Source organism: Sus scrofa, chromosome 11, assembly GCF_054392235.1.
Source record: "Sus scrofa isolate SSC_HxYL_T2T_F1_AM1 chromosome 11, Sscrofa_HxYL_maternal_Yorkshire_Landrace_v2.0, whole genome shotgun sequence".
Classification (NCBI taxonomy): Eukaryota; Metazoa; Chordata; class Mammalia; order Artiodactyla; family Suidae; genus Sus; species Sus scrofa.
In genome coordinates this window covers 56,509,526-56,532,295 of record NC_139393.1, presented here as the reverse complement: position 1 = coordinate 56,532,295, position 22,770 = coordinate 56,509,526, and positions in this window count along the sequence as shown.

Below are 22,770 nucleotides of genomic sequence, written 5' to 3'. Positions count from 1 at the left end.
GCTTGCAGCATGTTCACAGGAATGGAAAGATAAAGTTTGGCTCTTAAGAACCATCAAGGATCTTATTTTATTTTATTTTTTCTATCTTTTTTGGGGTCATACCCATGGCACATGGAAGTTCCCAGACTAGGGGTCAAATCAGAGCTATAGCTGCTGGCCTATGCAACAGCCACAGTACGGAGGATCCAAGCTGTGTCTGCAACATATACCACCACTCATGGCAATGTGAGTGCATCCTTAACCCACTGAGTGAGGCCAGAGATTGAACCCTTTGTCTTCATGGATACTAGTCAGGTTTGTTAACAGCTGAGCCACAACAGGAAATCCAAGGATCTCTATTCTATTCATTTCTTCTTTGATCTTTATGATTTCCCTCTGCTGACTTTAGGTTTTGTTTGTTCTTTTTCCAATTATTTTAGGTGGTGGGTTAAGTTGTTGGTTTGAGATTTTTCTTCTTTTTTGAGGAAGGCTTGTATTGCTATGAATGTCCCTCTAAGTACTGCTTTTGTGGCATCCCATAGATTTTGAGTGGCTGTGTTTTCATTATCATTTATCTCAAAGTATTTTTTTAATTTCCATTTTGATTTTCTTGTTGACCCACTGGTTTTTTATTAGCATGTTGTTTAGTCTCCATGAGTCAGTTTTTTCTCATTTCTTTTCCTGTGGTTGATTTCTAGTTTCATGCCATTGCGAAGATGTGAAATAATGTCTATACTCTTAAATTTGTTGAGGTTATTTTTATGCCCCAGTATGTAGTCAATCCTTGAGAATGTTCTATGTGCACAATCAATAAAACCAAGAGCTGGTTCTTTGAAAGGATAAACAAAATTGACAAACCTCTGGCCAGGCTCACCAAGAAGAGGAGAGAAAGAACTCAAATAAAATAAGAAATAAAAAAGGAGGAATCTCAATGAATACTACAAAAACAAAAAAAAAAATAAGAGACTACTATGAATAGTTATATGCCAACAAATTTGACAACCTAGAATAAATGGACAACTGTCTAGAGACATACAGCCTGCCAAAACTGAATCAAGAAGAAATAGATCAACAGAAGAGCCAGATCACTAGAAATGAAATTGAATATGTAATAAAAACACTTCCTACAAACAAAAGTCCAGGACCAGATGGCTTCATAGGTGAATTCTACCAAACATACAAAGAACTTATTATCATTCTTCTTGAATGTTTCCAAAAGGTTGAAGAAGGAACACATCCAAAGACGTTCTATGAAGCCATCATCACCCTAATACCAAAACCAGAAAAAGATACTACCAAAAAAGAAAACTAAAGGCCAATATCTTTGATGAATATAGATGCAAAAATTCTGAACAAAATTTTAGCCAGCAAAGTCCAACAACATATAAAAAAGATTATACACCATGACCAAATGAGATTCATCTCAGGTTCACAAGGATGGTCCAATATATGTAAATCAATCATACACCACATTAACAAAAAAAAAAAAAGTCAAAAACCACATGATTATCTCAATAGATGCAGAAAAAGCATTTGACAACATCCAAAATTCATTCATGATAGAAACTCTTACCAGTGTGGGTATAGAGGGAACATACCTTAACATAATCAAAGCCATTTATGACAAACCCACAGCAAATATAATACTCAGTGGAGAAAAGTGAAAGTCTTCCCACTAAAATCTGAAACAAGACAGGGATGTCCACTCTCACCACTGTTATTCAAATAGCATTGGAAGTCCTAGCCACAGCAATCTGACAATCAAAAGAAATAAAATGTACCCAAATTGGAAAAGAAGAGGTAAAATTGTCACTCTATGCAGATGACATGATATTATATATTGAAAACCCTCAGGACTCCACACAAAAACTACTTGAACTGATCACAAATTCAGCAAAGTGGCAGGATACAACAATGAAACTACAACACAAGAATTAAACTAGAACACACCCTCATGCCATACATAAAAATAAACTCAAAATGGCAAAAAGACTTAAAATAAGACACCATCAAACTACTAGAAGAGAACATAGACAAAACATTCTCTGACATCAACCTTAAAAATGTTTTCTCAGTTGTCTCCCAAAGCAATAGAAATAAAAACAAAAGTAAACCAATGGAACCTAATCAAACTTACAAGCTTTTGCACAGCAAAGGAAACCATAAAAAAAGACAACCTAAAGAATGGGCGAAAAAAAATAGTTGCAAATGATGCAAGGATTTAATCTCTAAATATACAAACAACTCATACAATTCAAGAGCAAAAAAAAAAAATCCAGTTGAAAAATGAGCAGAATGGAAAAAAATAAAAATCATTAAAAAAAAAAAAAAGAAAAAAGAAAAATGGGCAGAAGGCCTAAGTAGACATTTCTCCAAAGAAGACATGGATGGCTAATAGGCACATGAAAAAATGCTCAACATAACTAATTATTAGAGAAATGCAAATAAAAACTGCAATGATGTGCCACTTCACATGGTCAGAATGGCTATTATTAATAAGAGTACAAATAGCAAATGCTAGAGAGGGTGTGGAGAAAAGGGAACCCTCCTACACTGTGGGTGGGAATATAACTTGATACAACCACTATGGAAAACAGTATAGGGGTACCTCAGAAAACTAAATATAGAACTATCATATGGCCCACCAATACCACTCCTAGGCATACATCAGGACAAAGCATTCATTGAAAAAGATACATGTGCCCCTATGTTCACTGCAGCACTATTCACAATAGCCAAGGCATGGAAACAATCTAAATATCCAACAGCAGGTGGATGGATTAAGGAAATGTGGTACATATACACAGTAGAATACTACTCAGCCATAAAAGAACAAAATAATGCCATTTTGTAGCAACATGGATGGAACTAGAGACTCTCATACTAAGTGAAGTAAATCAGAAAGAGAAAGACAAATAGCACATATCACTTATATCTGGAATCTAACATAGAGTACAAATGAATCTACCTGCATAAAAGAAACAAACTCACAGACATGGAGAACAGATTTGTGGTTGCCAAGAGGAAGAGGGTGGGAGTTGCGGGAGGTGGGATTACTGGGAGTTTGGAAGGTAAACTATTGCATTTGGAACAGATAAGCAATCAGAGCCTGCTTATAGCACAGGGAACTATAACTAATTACTTGCGATGGAACATGATGGAAGATAATGTGAAAAAATGATTTTATGCATATGTATAACTGGTTTACTTTGCTGTAGAGCAGATATTGACAGAACATTCTGAATCAGCTTTAAATTTTTTTTTTTTAAACCATCAAGGTAAACACCTTGGCTTTTCATTAGACCACAGAAAGGCTATGTCCCAGGACTGAGGACAAATCAAAATATATCAGACCTTGCATGGACTGAAATTCCATTACAAATCATCCTAACTGTTGATTAATTCAAAGGGATTTACTCACACACCGTCTACCAGCAGAAAGAATATCTTCCCTAGAGAAAAGTGAAAAAAATGGATATGTGTTTATATATAACTGAATCACTTGCTTCAGTTATCAATTTCTGCTTGTTACGTAGCAGAAGTTATCACAACATTGTTAATCAACCATAATTCAATAAAAGTTATTTTAAAAGATTAGTAGAAAATAAGAGTATTTTCCCTGGAAGGAATATAAGATCATCTATATGTCTATAATTTTTATGCCTGATATCCAGCATTCAGTCAAAAATTACTAAGCATGTATGGCAGGAGAAAAGGCTAAATTACCAACAACCAAGAGCCTAAATAACAACAACAAAGTGGACAACAGAAATGTACCTACAGATAATCAAGTAATGGAGTTATCATTTATGGTAAAGAAACAAAAAAAATTTCCTTCAAATAAGTAACAATAACAATGACAGCTGTTTCTTAATTTCACTTACTTTTTTTATTGAAGTATACATGATTTACAATGTTGTATTAGTTTCTGGTATATACCAAAGCGATTGTTACATATATATGCTTCATATTCTTTTCTATTATGGTTTATCACGTGGTATTGAATATAGTTCCCTGTGCTATACAATAGAACCTTGTTCTTTATCCAATCTATATGTAATAGTTCACATCTGCCAATCCCAAACTCCCAAGTCATCTCCCGCCCTCCCTCTCCCCCTTGGCAACCAAAAGTCTGTTGTCTATGTCTGTGAGTCTGTTTCTGTTTTGTAAATAAGTTCATTTGTGACAGCTTTCTTATCAGAAACTTGAAATAAAATAACGGTCAAGCTATATTTCTATACTCCACAAAAATAACCATCGAAAGTGAAGGGGAAGAAGAAGTTTTGCAAGATGAAAAAGTTCTAGAAATTGATTGCATAACACTGACAATATATTTAACGCTATTGAATTATACACTTAAAATGGTTAGGTTAACTATACACTTAAAGGTTAATTTAACAGTAAATTTTATGTTGTGTATTTTACCACAATTTTTTAAAAAGTACAGGAGCAAGGGAAAAGAAGAGTGAAGAAGGTGACTTTTGTGGTATGTAAATCGTATCTTTATAAGGCTATTTTTTCAATGTGAAGAAGAAATAAAGATTTTTAAAATAAAAATTGAGAGAGTTCATCATTAGCAGATCAGTATTAAAAGGAGTATTAAAGGTAGTTTTTCAGACAAAAGAAAAATAATCCTAGGTAGAAAAAGAGAAATGCAAGATAGAATGAAAAGCAATAGAAAGGAACTCTGAATACTTGTAACAGCAGAAAACAATAATAATACTCCTAGAAAAGGGCTAAGTATATATACATGGAAATTTAAGAAAAAAGGCAGGAATATAACATACAGAGTCAGTGTTGTAATGTCTTAACATTATTAGGAAGTGGTAGAAGTACTAAATTGTGTAGACTGTAGTTAAGTCATGAATGCATTTTGTAATGTCTATGATAACCACCAAAAATATTATAAAATAACATATACTCAGCAACACCTAGAGGAAAAAATAGATTTATAAAAACATTTCATCAATTCAAAGGAGACAAGAAAGGGAAAGAAAAAAGAAACAGAGGAATAAGTAGGAAACAAATAATAAAATGATAGATTTGAAAATAAAAATATCAGCAATTTGCATGAAATTCTCCAATTAAAGAGAGCATCAGATGGATTGAAAAATAAAACTCAACTATATATTCCATAAAAAAGACATACCTTGAACATAAGGACATAGAGGGGTTAAAAACACAACTTTGGAGAAAATATACAATGTAATAAGAAAAAAATTACTAGAGCTATACCAATATTAGGAAAAAAGTATTACTAGAGGTAGCAAATGTTTTATCAAGGTAAAAGGGTCAATCCACTAAATTGACTTAATGATTATAAATATGTGTTTCTAATAACATAACCTCAAAAGCAGCAAAATTTGACAGAACCAAAGGAAAAATGGTTGCATCACAATTAGATTTGAAGATTTGAATGCATTGCTCTCAGTAAAGGGAAGAACAAGAAAAAAAAATCATAGGATTTAGAAGATTTTAACAAACATGGTTAATGAGTGACATTTAATTGCTATGTACAGTACAACAGCAAACATATTTTTTAAATGTATATAAACTATTTGCCAAAATTAACCAAGTGTTGGACCATAAATCAAGTCCCAACAAATTTCAAAGAATTTAAATGATTAACCTTATGAAATGAAGCTGGAAATCAATTATTTAAAGTAATTAGAAGAGGCCCAAACATTTGGGGGGCGGGGAAGCCATACACTTCTTTAAAAAAAATTATTGGTCAAAGAATCACTCACAATAAAAACTTTGAACTGAATTATAACAGAAAATATGAAATATCGGATGTGTGAGATGCAACTAAAACTGTACTTAGGTGAAATTGAGAGTTTCTAGTGCTGACTTTAAGGTAACACAGGGCTACAATTCAGTGATCTAACTATCCATCTCAATAAATAAACATATGCTTTCGATTTGAGCATTTTTCAGTATTAATGTTCCTCTTTGATTTTTTTAATAACGATTTTCATTTTTTTCCGTTATAGCTGGTTTACAGTGTTCTGTCATTTTTCTATTGTACAGCATGGTGACCCAGTTAAACATACACGTGTACATTCTATTTTCGCACATTATCTTCCTCCATCGTAAGTGACCAGATAGTTCCCAGTGCTGTACAACAGGATCTCATTGCTAATCCATTCCAAAGGCAACAGTGTGCATCTATTAACCCCAAGCTCCCAATCCTTCCCACTCCCTCCCCCTCCTCCTTGGCAACCACAAGTCTATTCTCCAAGTCCATGATTTTCTTTTATGTAGAAAGGTTCATTTGTGCCTTATATTAGATTCTGGACATAAGTGATATGTGGTATGTGTCTTTCTCTTTCTGACTAACTTTACTCAGCATGAGAGTCTCTAGTTCCATCCATGTTGCTGCCAGTGGCATTATTTTGTTCTTTTTTATGGCTGAGTAGTATTTCATTCTGTATATATACCACATCTTCCTAACCCAATCATCTGTTGATGGACATTTAGGTTGTTTCCATGTCTTGGCTATTGTGAATAGAGCTGCAATTAACATGAGGGTACACGTGTCTTTTTCAAGAAAAGTTTTGTCTGGATATATGCCCAAGAGTGGGATTGCTGGGTCATGTGGTAGTTCTATGAAAAATTTTCTAAGGTACCTCCATACTGTTCTCCATAGTGGTTGTATCAGCTTACATTCCCACCGACAGTGCAGGAGGGTTCCCTTTTCTCCACACCCTCTCCAACATTCCTTATTTGCGGACTTTTATTAATGATGGCCATTCTGACTGGTGTGAGGTGGTACCTCATGGTAGTTTTGATGTGCATTTCTCTAATAATCAGGGATGTTGAGCTTTTTTTTATGTGCTTGTTGGCCATCTGTATATCTTCCTTGGAGAAATATGTATTCAAGTCTTTTGCCCATTTTTCCATTGGCTTTTTTGCTGTTGAGTTGTATAAGGTGTTTGTAAATTTTAGAGATTAAGCCCTTGTCATTTGCATCATTTGAAACAATTTTCTCCCCATTCTGTAAGTTGTCTTTTTGTTTTCTTATTGGTTTCCTTTGCTGTGCAAAAGCTTGTCAGTTTGATTAGGTCCCACTGGTTTATTTTTGCTTTTATTTCTGGTGCTTTGGGAGACTGACCTGAGAACACGTTTGTAAGGCTGATGTCAGAGAATATTTTGCCTATGTTCTCTTCCAGGAGTTTGATGGTATCTTGTCTTACATTTAAGTCTTTAAGCCATTTTGAGTTTATTTTTGTACGTGCCATGAGGGTGTGTTCTAGTTTCATTGCTTTGCATGCAGCTGTCCAGGTTTCCCAGCAATACTTACTGAAAAGACTGTCTTTTTCCCATTTTATGTTCTTGCTTCCTTTGTCAAAAATTAATTGACCATAGGTGTCTGGGTTTTTTTCTGGGTTCTCTATTGTGTTCCATTGGTCTGTCTGTCTGTTTTGGTGCCAGTACCACACTGTCTTGATGACTGTGGCTTTGTAATAGTGCCTGAAGTTTGGGAGAGTTTTGCCTCCTGCTTGGTTTTTATTCCTCAGAATTGCTTTGGCAATTCTGAATCTTTTGTGGTTCCATATAAATTTTTGGATTGTTCTAGTTCTGTGAAACACGTCGTGGGTAAGTTGATAGGTATTGCATTGAATCTTAGATCACTTTGAGTAGTATGGCCATTTTTACAATATTAATTTTTCCAACCCAGGAGCATGGAATATCTCTCCGTTTATTTACATCTTCTTTAATTTCCTGGATGAATGTTTTATATTTCTCAGCATATAAGTCTTTCACCTCCTTGGTCAGGTGTATTCCCAGGTATTTGATTTTTTAGGGTTCATTTTTAAAAGGTATTGTATTTTTGTATTCCTTTTCTACTATTTCATTGTTAGTACATGGAAATGCGACTAATATCTGAATGTTAATCTTATATCCTGCTACTTTTCTGAATTTGTTGATCAGTTCAAGTAGTTTCTGGGTTAAGTCCTTGGGGTTTTCTATATATAGTATCATGTCATCTGCATATAGGGACAGTTTTACCTCTTCTCTTCCTATTTGGATGCCTTTAATTTCTATTGTTTGTCTGATTGCTGTGGCTAGGACTTCCAGTACTATGTTGAATGCGAGTGGTGAGAGTGGGCATCCCTGTCGTGTTCCAGATTTTAGTGGGAAGGCTTTCAGCTTTTCTCCATTGAGTATTATATTTGCTGTGGGCTCTTTGATTTTTTTTTAATTTACTTAAAAACTTCTCTTTAAGAAAAACTTCACAAGGTCCATTTTCTGATTCTACTAATACTCAGAGGATCTCGAAGTCTGAATGTGCTTCATAAACCAGTCAACTCTAGCCCCTCCTTAGCATGTATTTAAAATCCTATGTGTACCCGAATTCCCCAGGGTTTGGGGGTAGGGTTTTTTCCTATTTTGCATATGCTCTAAGGTCAGATTAGCCTCTTTAGAACCACTCTGGAGGAAAAAAGAATACCAAAATACTCTGTGGTTCAGACTCACCCTTCCAGAAACAGGCAGACACATGCCTCTGGGCAGACAGAAAAAACCAGTTACTCTTTGGGACTCACCACACCCATTTAGCAAGAAATAATCTGTTCCGCATATGCATTATCACACTGGCCCCAAAACAGGATTTGCTAGGTACGAAATTACACAGGCAGTATTTTCAAAAAGTTTCCAACCTCTTTTCATAGCCTCATAAAATACAAAGTTAAAACTCATTTGCTGTATTTTAAAAATTATTATGCAGCAGACATTTCATTACCATAATCTACTGCTATTGACATGACTCCTGTCCCTTAAACATGAAACTTAATAGTATTTTGAGAAAACAATGCATTCAGCATTTCACTTCTAGAACTTAATTACTAATGTACTGAGAGAATTTGCATAATGTACTTATGAATTTTCATTTGAAAAAGTATATTAGGCTTGGGTGTGCATCTATTCTAAAGGGTGTGTATATTTCCCCTACAAATAGAAATCGGTGATCTTGAGCACTAGTTAGAAAGACTTTATTGAAAACAGCAGATTAACATATTATAATTCCCAGGCACAGTAAATATTCAAGGGCTTTAACATTTTCTTCCATTCTTCTCAAACATTAGTGGGACACTGGCCCATTTATATCGTTTCAGTAAATGAAATGTGGGAAACTGGTCCTTCATTAAAAGTCTCCTATTTATAGAAATACTATTGAGAAATGACCCTCTTGATAAGTCTGAGGGTCAATCCTCTCCAATGAGTGTAGGTTATGTATTTCCTTTAGCACAGAGGGACAAAGAAACCCATCCTACCCTGTGCCTATTTCCTGTAGGAGCAGGTGGCCTCTGCAGACACTAACAAGACACTTTCTCTGGTCCAGGCTAAAAAATCAGGGGAAAATAAATAAATAATAAAAACTCTTCTCTGATGTTTCTTCCTGGGAGGTTTCCAAGCCCCAAGTTGATGTCCGCTGTCTTGCCAGTAACTGTGGGAGGATGTTCCTTCTGCCCACAAAAACACCCCGAGGATTCCCTCTGGAGGTTTGTGACAGAGGGAGGTGTGCCTCTTGGCAAGCTGGGAGGATGACTGGATCAGAGGCAGACATTTAATCCTAGAATTGATGGCTGCCAGAGGGAAGCTCTGCACCCTTTCCTCAATATTTGTATATTGAGTACCACCCTTTATTGAAAGATAATAAGCTTGAAATTCTTTCTCCACCTCTAAGGATTTCCTCACTCCTCATCTCCCTTTGCACATTTAAACGATTAAGATAGGCATTCTGCTCACTCCATCTGATCTGAACTACTTCCTGTCTGAATTCTGTACCCATTTTTTAATGCACGCTTCAAAATTACCAATACCTTTCTCTCAGATAAAGCTAAACCTCTTTTTTAAGGCAATTATCTTTCAAAGAATTTGCTACCCGTTTCAGTGTTCTGGCGTCAAAATATGTTAAATTATGTAATGAAATATCTGCTAGTTTGCAAAGAGACCTAAATACAGATAGAAATAAAGAATCCTAAATATTACTCAATGCATTGAGACGCTACTAAAAGACAGACCTAAATGATAACATTTTATTGGGTTTTTAAAAATGTATTTGCCCATAATTCATTAAAGAGTCTTTAATACCATGGTCACTCATTTCTGGTTAGAAGACATATTTCAGAAGAAAAAAAAAATGTTTTCTTAGAAAGCTAGACAAGGAGCAAGTCAACCAATAACATCTTTTGCTTGTATAGCATCCTAGCGACAATTCATTTTCATATTCCTTCCATAGTTTAACCTTTCAAATACCCACACGAGGCAGGCAAAGTGAGGCTCATTATTTGCATTCTAGCACTGGCACCATCAGAATCTTGTGGCTAATACAGCATTCTAGTACTTTCACTTTAGCATACACTCTGCCTCTTCAAGCATTCAGGTCAACTCAATAGTCACAGCAACAATCCATCACTATAGATAATATCTAAATAAACATGACATTTTCATTCTTCTATAATATTTTTAAGGCAGAAAGCAAGATGCTAAATATGAATTCATTCCAAGGACTGTAGGACCTGAAGGATATGATAGACTTTTGTCCTCCCAGGAGAAGAAGACCCAAAAATTGTCATATGTGCATTCCCCAGGATCTGCTATTTACTTGGATAAATATGGGTCTATATCTATCTGCTATAGGGAAGGCTGATGGAAAAACGCATCATGGTTTGACCTGGGTATGATGGTTTGTGACTTCATTCCAAAGACATGAAATGGAAGCATGCTAGAATCTCAGCATGTGGTCAATGTGCAATAAAGAGGTCATTTCTTCTCTCCTTCTCCACCTCATCCCCCCAGGCTTGGAAGAGAGAGCTTAGATTCTATTCTGTGATGAAAGGGAATCCAGCCAGGTTGCCCTTGCCTAGAGAACAACCCAAAGGTAACTAAGAGAGCCCTGTCTCATGACTGGAGCTGGTCTGGGAGACCCAAAAGTGAGTGCTGAAGTTCCTCCACTTCTGTAGAGGAATCAGGACATAGAAGGTGCTTTCTGTAGCTCTCTAGCCTCAGCTACTCTGCCTGAAATCTTGAACGTTCCTGAATGCATCAGGATTTGCACAAACCTCAGTAAGAATGATTCTTACCTTTACCTGCCTACAGTCTAATTATACTTTTTGACACAGCTCAATCATCGCTTCCTCCAGGAAGCCTTTTTTGCTTTTTTTTGTTTTGTTTTGTTTTGTTTTGTTTTTTAGGGCCACACCTGCAGCATTTGGAAGTTCCCCACAGCCACAGCAAAATGGGATCCCAGCCATGTCTGCCACCTATACCACAGCTCACTGCAACACCAGATTTTTATCCCACTGAGCGTGGCCAGGAATCAAACCCACAGCCTCAGGGATACTAATTGGGTTTGTAACCCACTGAGCCACAACAGGAACTCTTTGGTGAGCCATTTTTCACAACTCCTACTCCACTCCTCACCACCGCCTTGTAGGCTTATCTTCATAGTTCTGACCACACTCGATTTCAATCAGCTTGTCTAGCTCACCTACAAGACTCTAAATCATATCTTATCATCTTTGGAGTCCACAAATCTAGCACAGAGCCTGGCACATAATGTACACACACTGAGTGAATGGAGGAAAGAAGGGCTGCTTACCCCCTGACCTTATCCCAGAACTTCTGATACCTTCTGGCCCATCAGTTTGGTGGTATCCAGATCTCCTCTCAACATGACTGAATGTAGCTTTTGTTTTACCCCTGCTTCTACTGGATTTAGTTGAGGGGCTCTTGACCAGCACAAGCCTGGTCAGACTCTCTCAGTCAGGGACACTTTGCTCCCCAGCCAAAGGAGGGAGATATCAACAGCCCCATGCTTGTTCCAGTTGCTCCTAATGTCACAGGCATTATCAGGCACAGTCCCACCAACACCCAAAACAAATGGATTATAGTTTAGTAGGTTATTAGTAGGTTATTAGTAGCTCCCTTTCCACCTAGTTTGCTTTGGAGAAATTGTCTGGTCAGACCCTCATTGTCTGGTGTTTTGTTTTGCTTAAAGTTATATGACCTACCCTGAGAGGCCAATATACTTGAATAATCTTTTTTTTTTTTTTTTGCCTTTTGCCTTTTGCCTTTTGCCTTTTAGGGTGCACCTGTGGCATATAGAAGTTCTCAGGACAGGAGCTGAATCAGAGCTACAGCCCCTGGCCTAGACCACAGCCACACAGCAACACCAAATCCGAGTCTGCAACCTACACCATAGCTCGTGGCAATGCCAATCCTTAATTCACGGAGCAAGGTGAGGAATTGAACCCTCATCCTCATGGATACTAGTTGGGTTCATTTCCGCTGAGCCACAACAGGAACTCCAGTCCTTCTGTCCATAGTCACATTTCCCAGTCTCTCTGTCAACAAGCTAAACTTCTCTTTTGCTTTCCTACACATCTGATCAGATGGTCTTCCCTCTTATCAAGCTGTCCTTGAAATCCAGTGTGGCCTGGAATTCCTGACACCATCGCCTTCTTCCAGCTTCTCCTGGATTGTCCTCTAATTCTGCCCTTCAATTTCCACACCTCCTTTTGAACTTGGTTTATGACAGCCAGTTCTGCTGTTTTTTTTCCATTTGTGTTCGCTTTATTTTTGCTCCCAGTTCAATGTCCAGAAGCAGGTTCCCCACTGCAATCAAATCGAAGAACAACATACAACATTGTACACTTCTAAGATGCTTAAACTGCTTTTCAATACTTTCCTTAAAGTAATAAAATTTTTTAACTTATTGTTGACCCTGCCAGGAACATTGATAGAAAAGCTTAGAAGGCCACCATAAATCAGGCCCAAATTAAGAGTTTGAAAGAGCTGGGGAGTTTTCTCCACAAACTTTCATGTGACTACACTATGCCCCTTGCATTTTATGGCATATCCATTTTTATAAGTCTGTTTATGAGTACAAAGAGGCTTAGCCACTACCTCCCGTGGCATGCCAGCTTAGACCAACTGCTATTTTAACCACATTCCCCTCTAGAAAGAGCACAGCCAACAGTTTCAAATTCCCAAGGGAACCAAAATGTTGAGAAAACTGAATGACACATCATTTGGAAATTCGTTATTATTTTTGCCACTATCAACTTGGGGTGTTTTTTTTTTGTCCAGAGTGATCTCTTAAGGCCCAAAGTCCATATTTCCACCCAGCACTCAAGACTGACCAGTCCCAGGAGCAGAAGACGGTCTTAGCAAAGAGCCAGTGGACACCAGGAACCAGCACACCCTAACACAAGGAAAGTCTCAGGGCCCAGCCAACATTCTCCATTAAGCAAAGAGCATCACTTTCTCTTAAACATAGACGATGAAATTGACGAGGGTCTGCCATGTCTGGGCCAAAAACAGTCCAAGGATTTGGCAACTGTAAGCAAACAAAGTCTGACCTACAGGTCCCTTTCGGAGGAGGGAAAAGAACTCAATCTAAATGAAAAGTTACACTCTCGAATCAAGAGAAATCAAGTGGTTACTTTCTGCCAACCTGTTTCTGACTGCTTTAGTCTGGGATATGTGCTTCCTTGAGCCATCCCAGGGCTACCCATTTCCTAGTCTGTCCATTCATTCAGGGCCACTCTTAACCCAGACTAGACTGCATTTCCTAGATGAGTCCAGAGCACCCCTGTTCACTTGATATTTGCCTCAGCCTAGCACTGCTTTTCCCTCCAACTTCAACACCACCCCACCCTGGTCATCCAGCAATGATCCACTCCAGAGGCCCTGATTTAGGTCAAGACTTGATGACACCCAGGGGAAAAAAAAAAACCTTACAAACCCATCCCCTGCAGAGGCTGCTTCTTTACAATGTCAGGAACTGTTACAGCTCTGAGATTTTACCAAGTTTTGCAGGCTGATGAGCCAATCTGTCATGGTTCCTTGGATAATGGCAGGAGACACAAGCCTCCTAAGTCAAAGACCAAGGATTTTATTACTCATGGCATAGTCAGCACCTTGAGCTTCTGCTTAGGAAACACTAGAGTTCCACAGAACATAGAAAAACTCTGGGCCACAATCCAGGCTAGACGTGGGACAAGAACATCTAGTTGGGAGGTAGTTTTGCAAAGGACCTTGCACTGTATGCTGCTATTTGGACTTTATTATGTAAGCAGTGGGAAAATACCCTGTTGACATTCTTTTTATCTACTTAATATGATTAGATGTGGTTATTTTAGAAACATATTAAAAGGTCTTAGGAACCTTCAATTTTGTAATAGATTCCTCCATAGAAGAAGAAATCTATAGAACAGAATTACCTCTGTAAATACCCAAGTTCAAAACTTAATAGCATTCACACTTTTTTCCTCTCTTTTTTCTTTTTAGGGCTGCACCATGGCATATAGTTCTTAGGCTAGGAGTCAAATTGAAGCTACAGCTGCTGGCCCATGCCACAGCCACAGCCACATGGGATCTGAGCGTGTCTGCAACCTACACAACTCTTAGCAACGCTGGATCCCTGACCCACTGAGGGAGTCCAGGGATTGAACCTGCATCCTCACGGATACTAGTCAGATTCCTTTCCACTGTGCCACAGTGGGATTCAGCTTACAACGTTGTTTTTATTTCTGCAGTACAGTAAAGTGATTCTGTTATACATATATGTATATATATATTCTTTTATGGTGATCTCAGAATATTGAAATATTGAATATAGAATATTGAAATACTGAATTTGAACAGAGGAGTGCATGTATCTTTTCAAATAACATTCACTTTTAAGAAAGGCTTCTGGTGGAGTTTCCATCGTGGCACAGCAGAAACAAATCCAACTAAGAACCATGAGGTTGCGGGTTCAATCCCTGTCCTTGCTCAGCAGGTTAAGGATCTGGCATTGTCGTGAGCTGTGGTGTAGGTCACAGATGCGGCTTGGATCTGGCATTGCTGTGGCTGTGGTGTAGGCTGGCAGCTGTAGCTCCAATTACACCCCTAGCCTGGGAACCTCCATATGCCATGTGTGGAGCCCTTAGAAAAAAAAAAAAAAAGGCTTCTGTATGTTCAAGAATTCCTATTTAATAGTTTAATTTACTTTTTCTGTTCTGTGTTCATTGTACATCCTCTTCTCTGAATTCCAATTCTAGAACTCAAACTTGCAACAGAGATCAACCGAGATACCAGCAGCAGATCCATTCATGGATTGTACCAGTCTGAAGCAAATCACTCTCCAAGTTTCTATCGTTGAGGCTTTTCCAACATTTGATCATAGTCAGGACTATCTTGGATACTACAATCAAGTTTTCTCTGTCATTCAAGGACTGTTGAATGAGCACTATCTGATCCAGGGCATTGTAATAAGTGCTGAAGACATAAAAGGAGGATTTGGACATACTCCCCTTGAGACTTGTGTACACTTTTGAGTATTTTGCTTTACGATCAAAATCAACAATTTCTTTCAAGCTATGATTGATTTGCACAGCCAATTAGGGCCGAGTATATAGACAACAACACAGGCCAACAGTCAGTCCATATTTATTGAGCTTTTACTATATGCCAAACATCATGCTAGGTGCTGGGGATGTAGCAATGAGCAAGAGAGGCCTAGATATATCTTTGATGCATGATACATTTGTCTGTATTTTCAGCAAGGCATGCATAGAGGAGAAAATCAAGACCATAAAAGGAAGAGCCAGTGATTTAAAGAGAAAAGGAGCATGAAAAACTTTTATGTAGGAAAGAATATGATTTAAAGACAGGCTGAAAGTATCCCCAAAGAAAACAATACATCGGAGTTTCCATCGTGGCACAGCGGAAAGGAATCTGACCAAGAACCATGAGGTTGCAGGTTCGATCTCTGGCCTCACTCAGTGGGTTAAGGATCTGGCATTGCCGTGAGCTGTGGTATAGGTCACAGACGTGGCTTGGATCTGGCATGTCTATGGCTGTGGCGTAGGCTGGTAGCTATAGCTCTGATTAGACCCCTAGCCCGGGAATCTCCATATGCCACGGGTGTGGCCCTAAAAAGACAAAAGACAAAAAAAAAAAAGAAAGAAGAAAAACAATACAAGTATCCCCTGCTTTTCAAAATTTCCCTTTATGTATACTTAGCTTTTATGAAAGATTAACATCAGTAGCTATTTTTTGATAACCAAAAGAGATGGGAAGAGGATTTTCACTTAGGTGAAAAAAGGCAAAAAGCAAAAGTAGCATTCAAGGTTGGTTTTGCAGTGACCCAATTATAGAGGCAGCACACACCCTGAGCAATGAGGGTGGCACCATCAAGTTCCTCCCCTAGAAACTACCTTCAGCATCTCAGCCTCAAGCCACCAGGGCTTTGAACTGTGTCTGTGAGCATCAGTGCGTTATCTTGATTTTATTTTGTGCTTTGTGTCCTAAGGTCATCACTTTTTTGCTCTACTCCATTTTGGCTTAGGAAGCTCTCCTTTCAAAAGTGCAAAGAATCTATGCAGGTTAACAGATAAGTGACATTTCCTCTCCATTCACTAAAAAAAAATATGTTTCATGTCTGCTGCATGCCAAATACTATACTAGTGGAGACAAAAGAATACAATACAAGAATTCCATTGTTGCACAGAGAAAATGAATCTGACTAGTATCCATGTGGATGCAGGTTCGATCCCTGGCCTTGCACAGTGGGTTAAGGATCCGGCCTTGCTGTGAGCTGCAATGTAGGTCACAGACGTGGCTTGGATCTTGCATTCCTATGGCTGTGGTGTAGGCCAGCAGCTACAACTCTGATTCGACCCCTAGCTTGGGAACCTCCATACGCCTCAGGTGCAGCCCTAAAAAGCAAAAAAAAAAAAAAAAAAAAAAGAATACAATTAGTCTTTACTTTCAAAAAACCTACCACACATGTATGATGGAATAAGATAGGTGACAGGTACAGTAGAAACCACAACATGGACCTTGGACTTAAACTCACATTGTCTCTACATTTATAAACTACAGGCATAATCCAAGGATATTGCAGGGCAGGTTCCAGATCCTCGAAATAAAGTGAATACTGCAATAAAGTTAGTCAAACAAATTTTTGGTGACCCAGTGCATATAAAAATTCTGTTTATGTCTATTACGTGCAATAGCATATGTCTAAAATAAAAATATACACACTTTAAAATAGACTGTATTGCTAAAAAATGCTAACCATCATCTGAGCCTTCAGAGAGTCACAATCTTTTAGCAACTGTAACATCAAAGATCACTGATGATACAGCACCATAACAAATGTAATTATCAAAAAGTTTGAAATATTGCAAGAATTACCAAAATGTGACACAGAGACATGAAGTGAGCAAATGATGTTGGAAAAAAAGAATGGTGCTTTAAGCAAGTTTGCCACAAGTCTTCAATTCATAAAAAATGCAGTACATGAGAAGTGCAACAAAGCAAAGTGCAATAAAATGAGGTAGGCCCATTGCCTTGGGTACATTATCTGACCTCTCTGAGTTTCAAGTTTCTCATCTGTAAAATGCAAATAAGAATATATACCTTGTTCTATAGTCAATTAAATTAAGGTCTGTAAACTGTCAGGCACACACAAGTACTGGGAAAATCTTTATTACAAATACTTCAGTAGAGCTAGGTGTAAAATGATTAAAAACACAAAATTTGACCCTCCTAAAATTCCCTCAAGGAATCTCAAAAGTTATGCTATTAATCAGTGTCCTAGAGGAAATTGAGATTTTGAGTAGAATTTAATGGAGGAACTCTTTACAGGGATGAGGGCAGGGTTAGGCTGCCCAATAAGGATGTTTAGTCCCCCAGGATCCCATTACACCCCTAAGCCTGACCCCAGTGGTCGAAGAGACTTGGAAGAGGACCATCCTCTTTATAGACATGGAGATGGTGGCTCAGGCTCTCAGAGTCTGATGTCATCAAAGGTAACTATCACCCTCACTCAATAATCAGCAAGTTGATTACAACTTCATTTTTCCACTTAGGTTGCCTCCAAGAACATAAGTTGCTGGCCAGTTAACACGACATTTTCTACTGCTTGTTGAAAAATAAAGAGTTGAAAGTAAGAGTCAAGAAATATTGACAACCGAATAAGCTAAACAAGCACACTGCTCCAAATATGGGCTAAATCCAGTGGAATGTGGTGGCACCATTGTCTGGCTATTATTAATTTAGATTACCTACATTAGTAGCCATGAAGCCTACAATTAAAATTCTTAGGTCTTTTTGCTCATGAAATACTCTTAAGCTATAGTTCTGTAGTAGATTTTTTTACCTAAATTTCACATTTTACTTTTATCCCTGTTAAAAGAGTTTTACTTCAGCACTTCAAAACATTAAGATATTTATATATTCCATTTAAATTAGCACCATTATACCATCCACACATTTGATCAGCATGCATGTCTTTCTCTTTTTTTTGTCTTCTGTCCTTTTAGGCCTGCACCCGTGGCTTATGGAGATTCTCAGGCTAGGGGTCTAATCGAAGCTATTGCTGCTGGCCTACACCAGAGCCACAGCAACACCTGATCCGAGCCACTGAGCGAGGCCAGGGATCGAACCCGAAACTTCATGGTTCCTAGTCGGATTCATTATCACTGCACCACGACGGGTACTCCCCACCATGTCTTTCTATATTTTTCTCTAAGTTGCTGATAAAAAGGTCAAATACAATGAGGATAGAATCAGAGGCATTTGTATGCATTCATTTTAAAAACTGAGCATCTTATATGTATTAGGTGCTATGTTAATTTCTGGGGATGCAGATAATACACAACATCCATTTATGATAAAAAATAACTCTCCAGAAAGTGGGCATAGAGGGAATCTAACTCAACATAATAAAGGTCTTACATGATAAACCCATCGCTAACATCACACTCAATGGTGAAAAGCTGAAAGCATTTCCTCTAAGATCAAGAACAATACAAGGATGCCCATTCTCACCACTTTTATTCAACATAGTTTTAGAAGTCCTAGCCATGGCAATAAGGGAACAAAAATAAATAAATAAAAGGAATCCAAATTGGAAAAGAAAAAGTACTGCAGATGACATGATACTATACATGGAAAATCTTAAAGACACTACCAGAAAACTACTAAAGCTCAATAATGAGTTAATAGTTTTGGGGTACAAATGTCTTGTATTCCTATATACTAATAACAAAAGATCAGGAAGAGATATTAAGAAAATAATCTTCTTTACCATTACATCCAAAAGAGTAAAATACCTAGGAATAAACTTACCTAAGGAGGCAAAAGACCTGTACTCCAAAAACTGCAAGATGCTAATGAAAGAAAGTAAAGATGACACAAACAGATGGAAAGATATATTGTGTTCTTAGATTAGAAAAATCAATATTGTCAAAATGACTGTACTACCCAAAGCAATCTACAGAGTCAATGCAATCCTTATCAAATTACCAATCCTATTTCTCCATTGGTAACTAAACAAACTAAAACCAAAAATATTTTAAAAACATGAAAGACCCCAAGGAGTCAAAGAAATCTTGAGAAAGAAAAATAGAGCAATAGGAATCGTGTTTCCTAACTTCAGACTATACTACAAAGCTACAGTCATCAATACAGTATGGTACTGGCACAAAAAACAAAACAGAAATATTGATCAATGGAACAGGATAGAAAGACTGGAAATAACTCCATACACCTGTGGACAATTAATCTATAACAAAGGACAATTAATCTATAACAAGAATATACAAAGGAGGAGTTCCTGTCATGGCTCAGTGGTTAATGAATCCAACTAGGAACAATGAGGTTGCGGGTTGGATCTCTGGCCTTGCTCAGTGGGTTAAGGATCCGGCGTTGCCATGAGCTGTGGTGTAGGTTGCAGACGCAGCTTAGATCCCGCGTTGCTATAGCTGTGGTGTAGGCCGGCAGCTACAGCTCCAATTTGACCCCTAGCCTGGGAACTTCCATATGCCATGGGAGCAGCCCAAGAAATGGCAATGGACAAAAATATATATATACAAGGGAGAAAAGACAGTTTATTCAATAAGTGGTGCTTTGAAAACGAACAGCTACATGTAAAAGAATGAAATTAGAATACTCTCCAACACCCTACACAAAAATAAACTCAAAATGGATTAAATATAAAAATAGATGACATAAAATTCCTAGAGGAAAACACAGGCAGAATATTGTCTAACATGAAACACAACAATGTCTTTTTGGAGCCACTATGGAAAACAGTATGGAGGTGTCTTAACAACCTAAGAATAGGGAGTTCCCATTGTGGCTCAGTGGTAACTAACCTGACTAGCATCCATGAGGACATGGGTTTGAGCCCTGGCCTCATTCATTGGGTTAAGGATCTGGTGTTGCAGTGAGCTGTGGTATAGGTCACAGACATGGCTTGGATCCCAACCTAGCTGGCGTATGCCAGCAGCTACTTTTCTGATTCAACCCTTAGCCTGGGAACTTCCATATGCCTTGGGTGTGGCCCTAAAAACGGAGGAAAAAAAAACCTAAAAATAGAGCTATCACATGATCCTTGCAATCTCACTCCTGGGCATATATCCAGAGAAAACCATAATTTGAAAAGATACATGCACCCCAATATTCACTGCGGCACTGTTTACAATATCCAAGAGATGGAAGCAACTAAATGGACAAAGAAGATGTGGTATAAATACATAAACACACACAGGAATATTCCTCAGCCATAAAAAAAGAAAGAATGCCATTTGCAGCAACATGGGTGAAACTAGGGATCATCATACTAAGAGAAGTAAGCCAGATAATTAAAAACATCACATGATACTGCTTGTATGTGAAATCTAAAAAAAAAAAAAAACCCATACAAATGAACTTATGCACAAAACAGAAATAAACCCACAGACATAGAAAACAAACCCATGATTACCAAAGTGGAAAGGATGAGGGGAGGGATAAATTATGATTTGAGGATTAACATATACACACTACTATATATAAAACAGATAACCAACAATGACCTACTGTACAGCACAGAGAAAAAGACTCAATATTTTGTAATAACTAATAAAGGAAAATAATCTGATAAAGTATATATACATAAACTTGTATATAAAGTATATATCTGAGTCACTGTGCTGTATACCTGAAACTAACACAAACATTGTAAATCAACTATACTTCAATTTTTTGAAAAAAGAAGAAGTAATAAAATTTGGGTTAGTAATAAATGCTCCAAATAAATAAAATATAGTAATAAACTAGTGACTAGATAGGGTATAGGTAACTCTAGATAAGGGGACTAGGGAGGCTTCACGGAACCTTAAATCATGACAATTTGACTGCCCTGTGCATATTTGATGGAACAGTGTTCCAACAAGAGGAAATCAGGAAGCACAATGGTCCTGAAACTGGAATAAACTTGACATATTGGTGTAAAAGAAAGACAATTTGGCTGGGACCATAAGCAAGGGAAAGAATAGCACATGATGAGGTGAGAGAAGAAGACAAAGATCAGATTATGCAGGGAAGTGTAGTCTCTAGTGAAGAGTCTGAATTTTATTCCAAGAATAATGCCCCCTCCTTCTAAGTTGGCTATTACCCAATGCTCTATTTATGAATATAGCTTTAGAACAATAACCTGACTGTACTAACAATCAGCCTAGCTAAAATCAAGAATTAAAACAACATTCATGGGGACACAATGAATTTTTTTCTGCCAAATAGGAATTTAATCTCCCTGAGAAACCTATTCATTACTTTAACCTGCTTTACATGTTGGGGTTTTATGTGAACAGTCAGAAGAGATTTACACAAGCTCCCCACCCTACATATACACCTACCTGCGTCTGCGTCCATGGACTCCTCGTGGCCTGCTATTAACATGGATGAGTGCTCTTCCTCCTGAGACCAGTCCCTCCACCTGTGCATTCGTGCCTACCCTCTCTCTCTTAATCAATACAATTCCAACTCCTTCGTCTCTCTTCTGCATCTCAATTTTTTCCTTTCTCTAGGCTCACACCCATCAATATTGACAGGTAGCAACTTCTCTGATCTCAAATACATGCATACTTACCTTTACTCATACCAGCATCCCTTGGACACTATATCCCTCTCCAGCTGCCACCTCGTTTCTCTTCTAGCTTTTATAGCAAAACTTCTCAAGAGAGTTGTTGCTACTTACTGCTTTAATTGCTCTCTTTAAGCCTGTGCAATCAAGCCATGGCTTCCATCCAGGTTACCTGACCTATCTGCCTCACATATTGTTATTTATTCAGGCAATAGCCATTGCTTTCCACAAACTTCATTGCTCAAAAAATAACTATATACCCTAGGGCACTTGGGTCTTTCTTTTCTTTCTTTCTCTCCTTTTTTTTTTTTTTTTTGCTTTGTAGGGCCACACCTGCAGCACATGGAAGTTCCCAAGCTAGGGGTTGAATCTGTGCTCTTATAATAAAGTGACTATACTAGTTCATTTAACTACTGCCCTAATGTTGACTGTTAAACTGATTACAATTTAGTCAATTCTTTTTTTTTTTTTTTTTTTTTTTTTTTTTTTTTTTTTTTTTTTTTTTGTCTTTTTGTCTTTTGTTGTTGTTGCTATTTCTTGGGCCGCTCCCGCGGCATATGGAGGTTCCCAGGCTAGGGGTTGAATCGGAGCTGTAGCCACCGGCCTACGCCAGAGCCACAGCAATGCAGGATCCGAGCCGCGTCTGCAACCTACACCACAGCTCACAGCAACGCCGGATCGTTAACCCACTGAGCAAGGGCAGGGACCGAACCCGCAACCTCATGGTTCCTAGTCGGATTCGTTAACCACTGCGCCACGACGGGAACTCCAGTCAATTCTTATTTTTATGATTTTAGCTTTTTTTTCTTCTTTTACTTAAAAAATTTTATTACAGTATAGTTGATTTACAATGTTGTACTAGTTTCAGGTGTACAGCA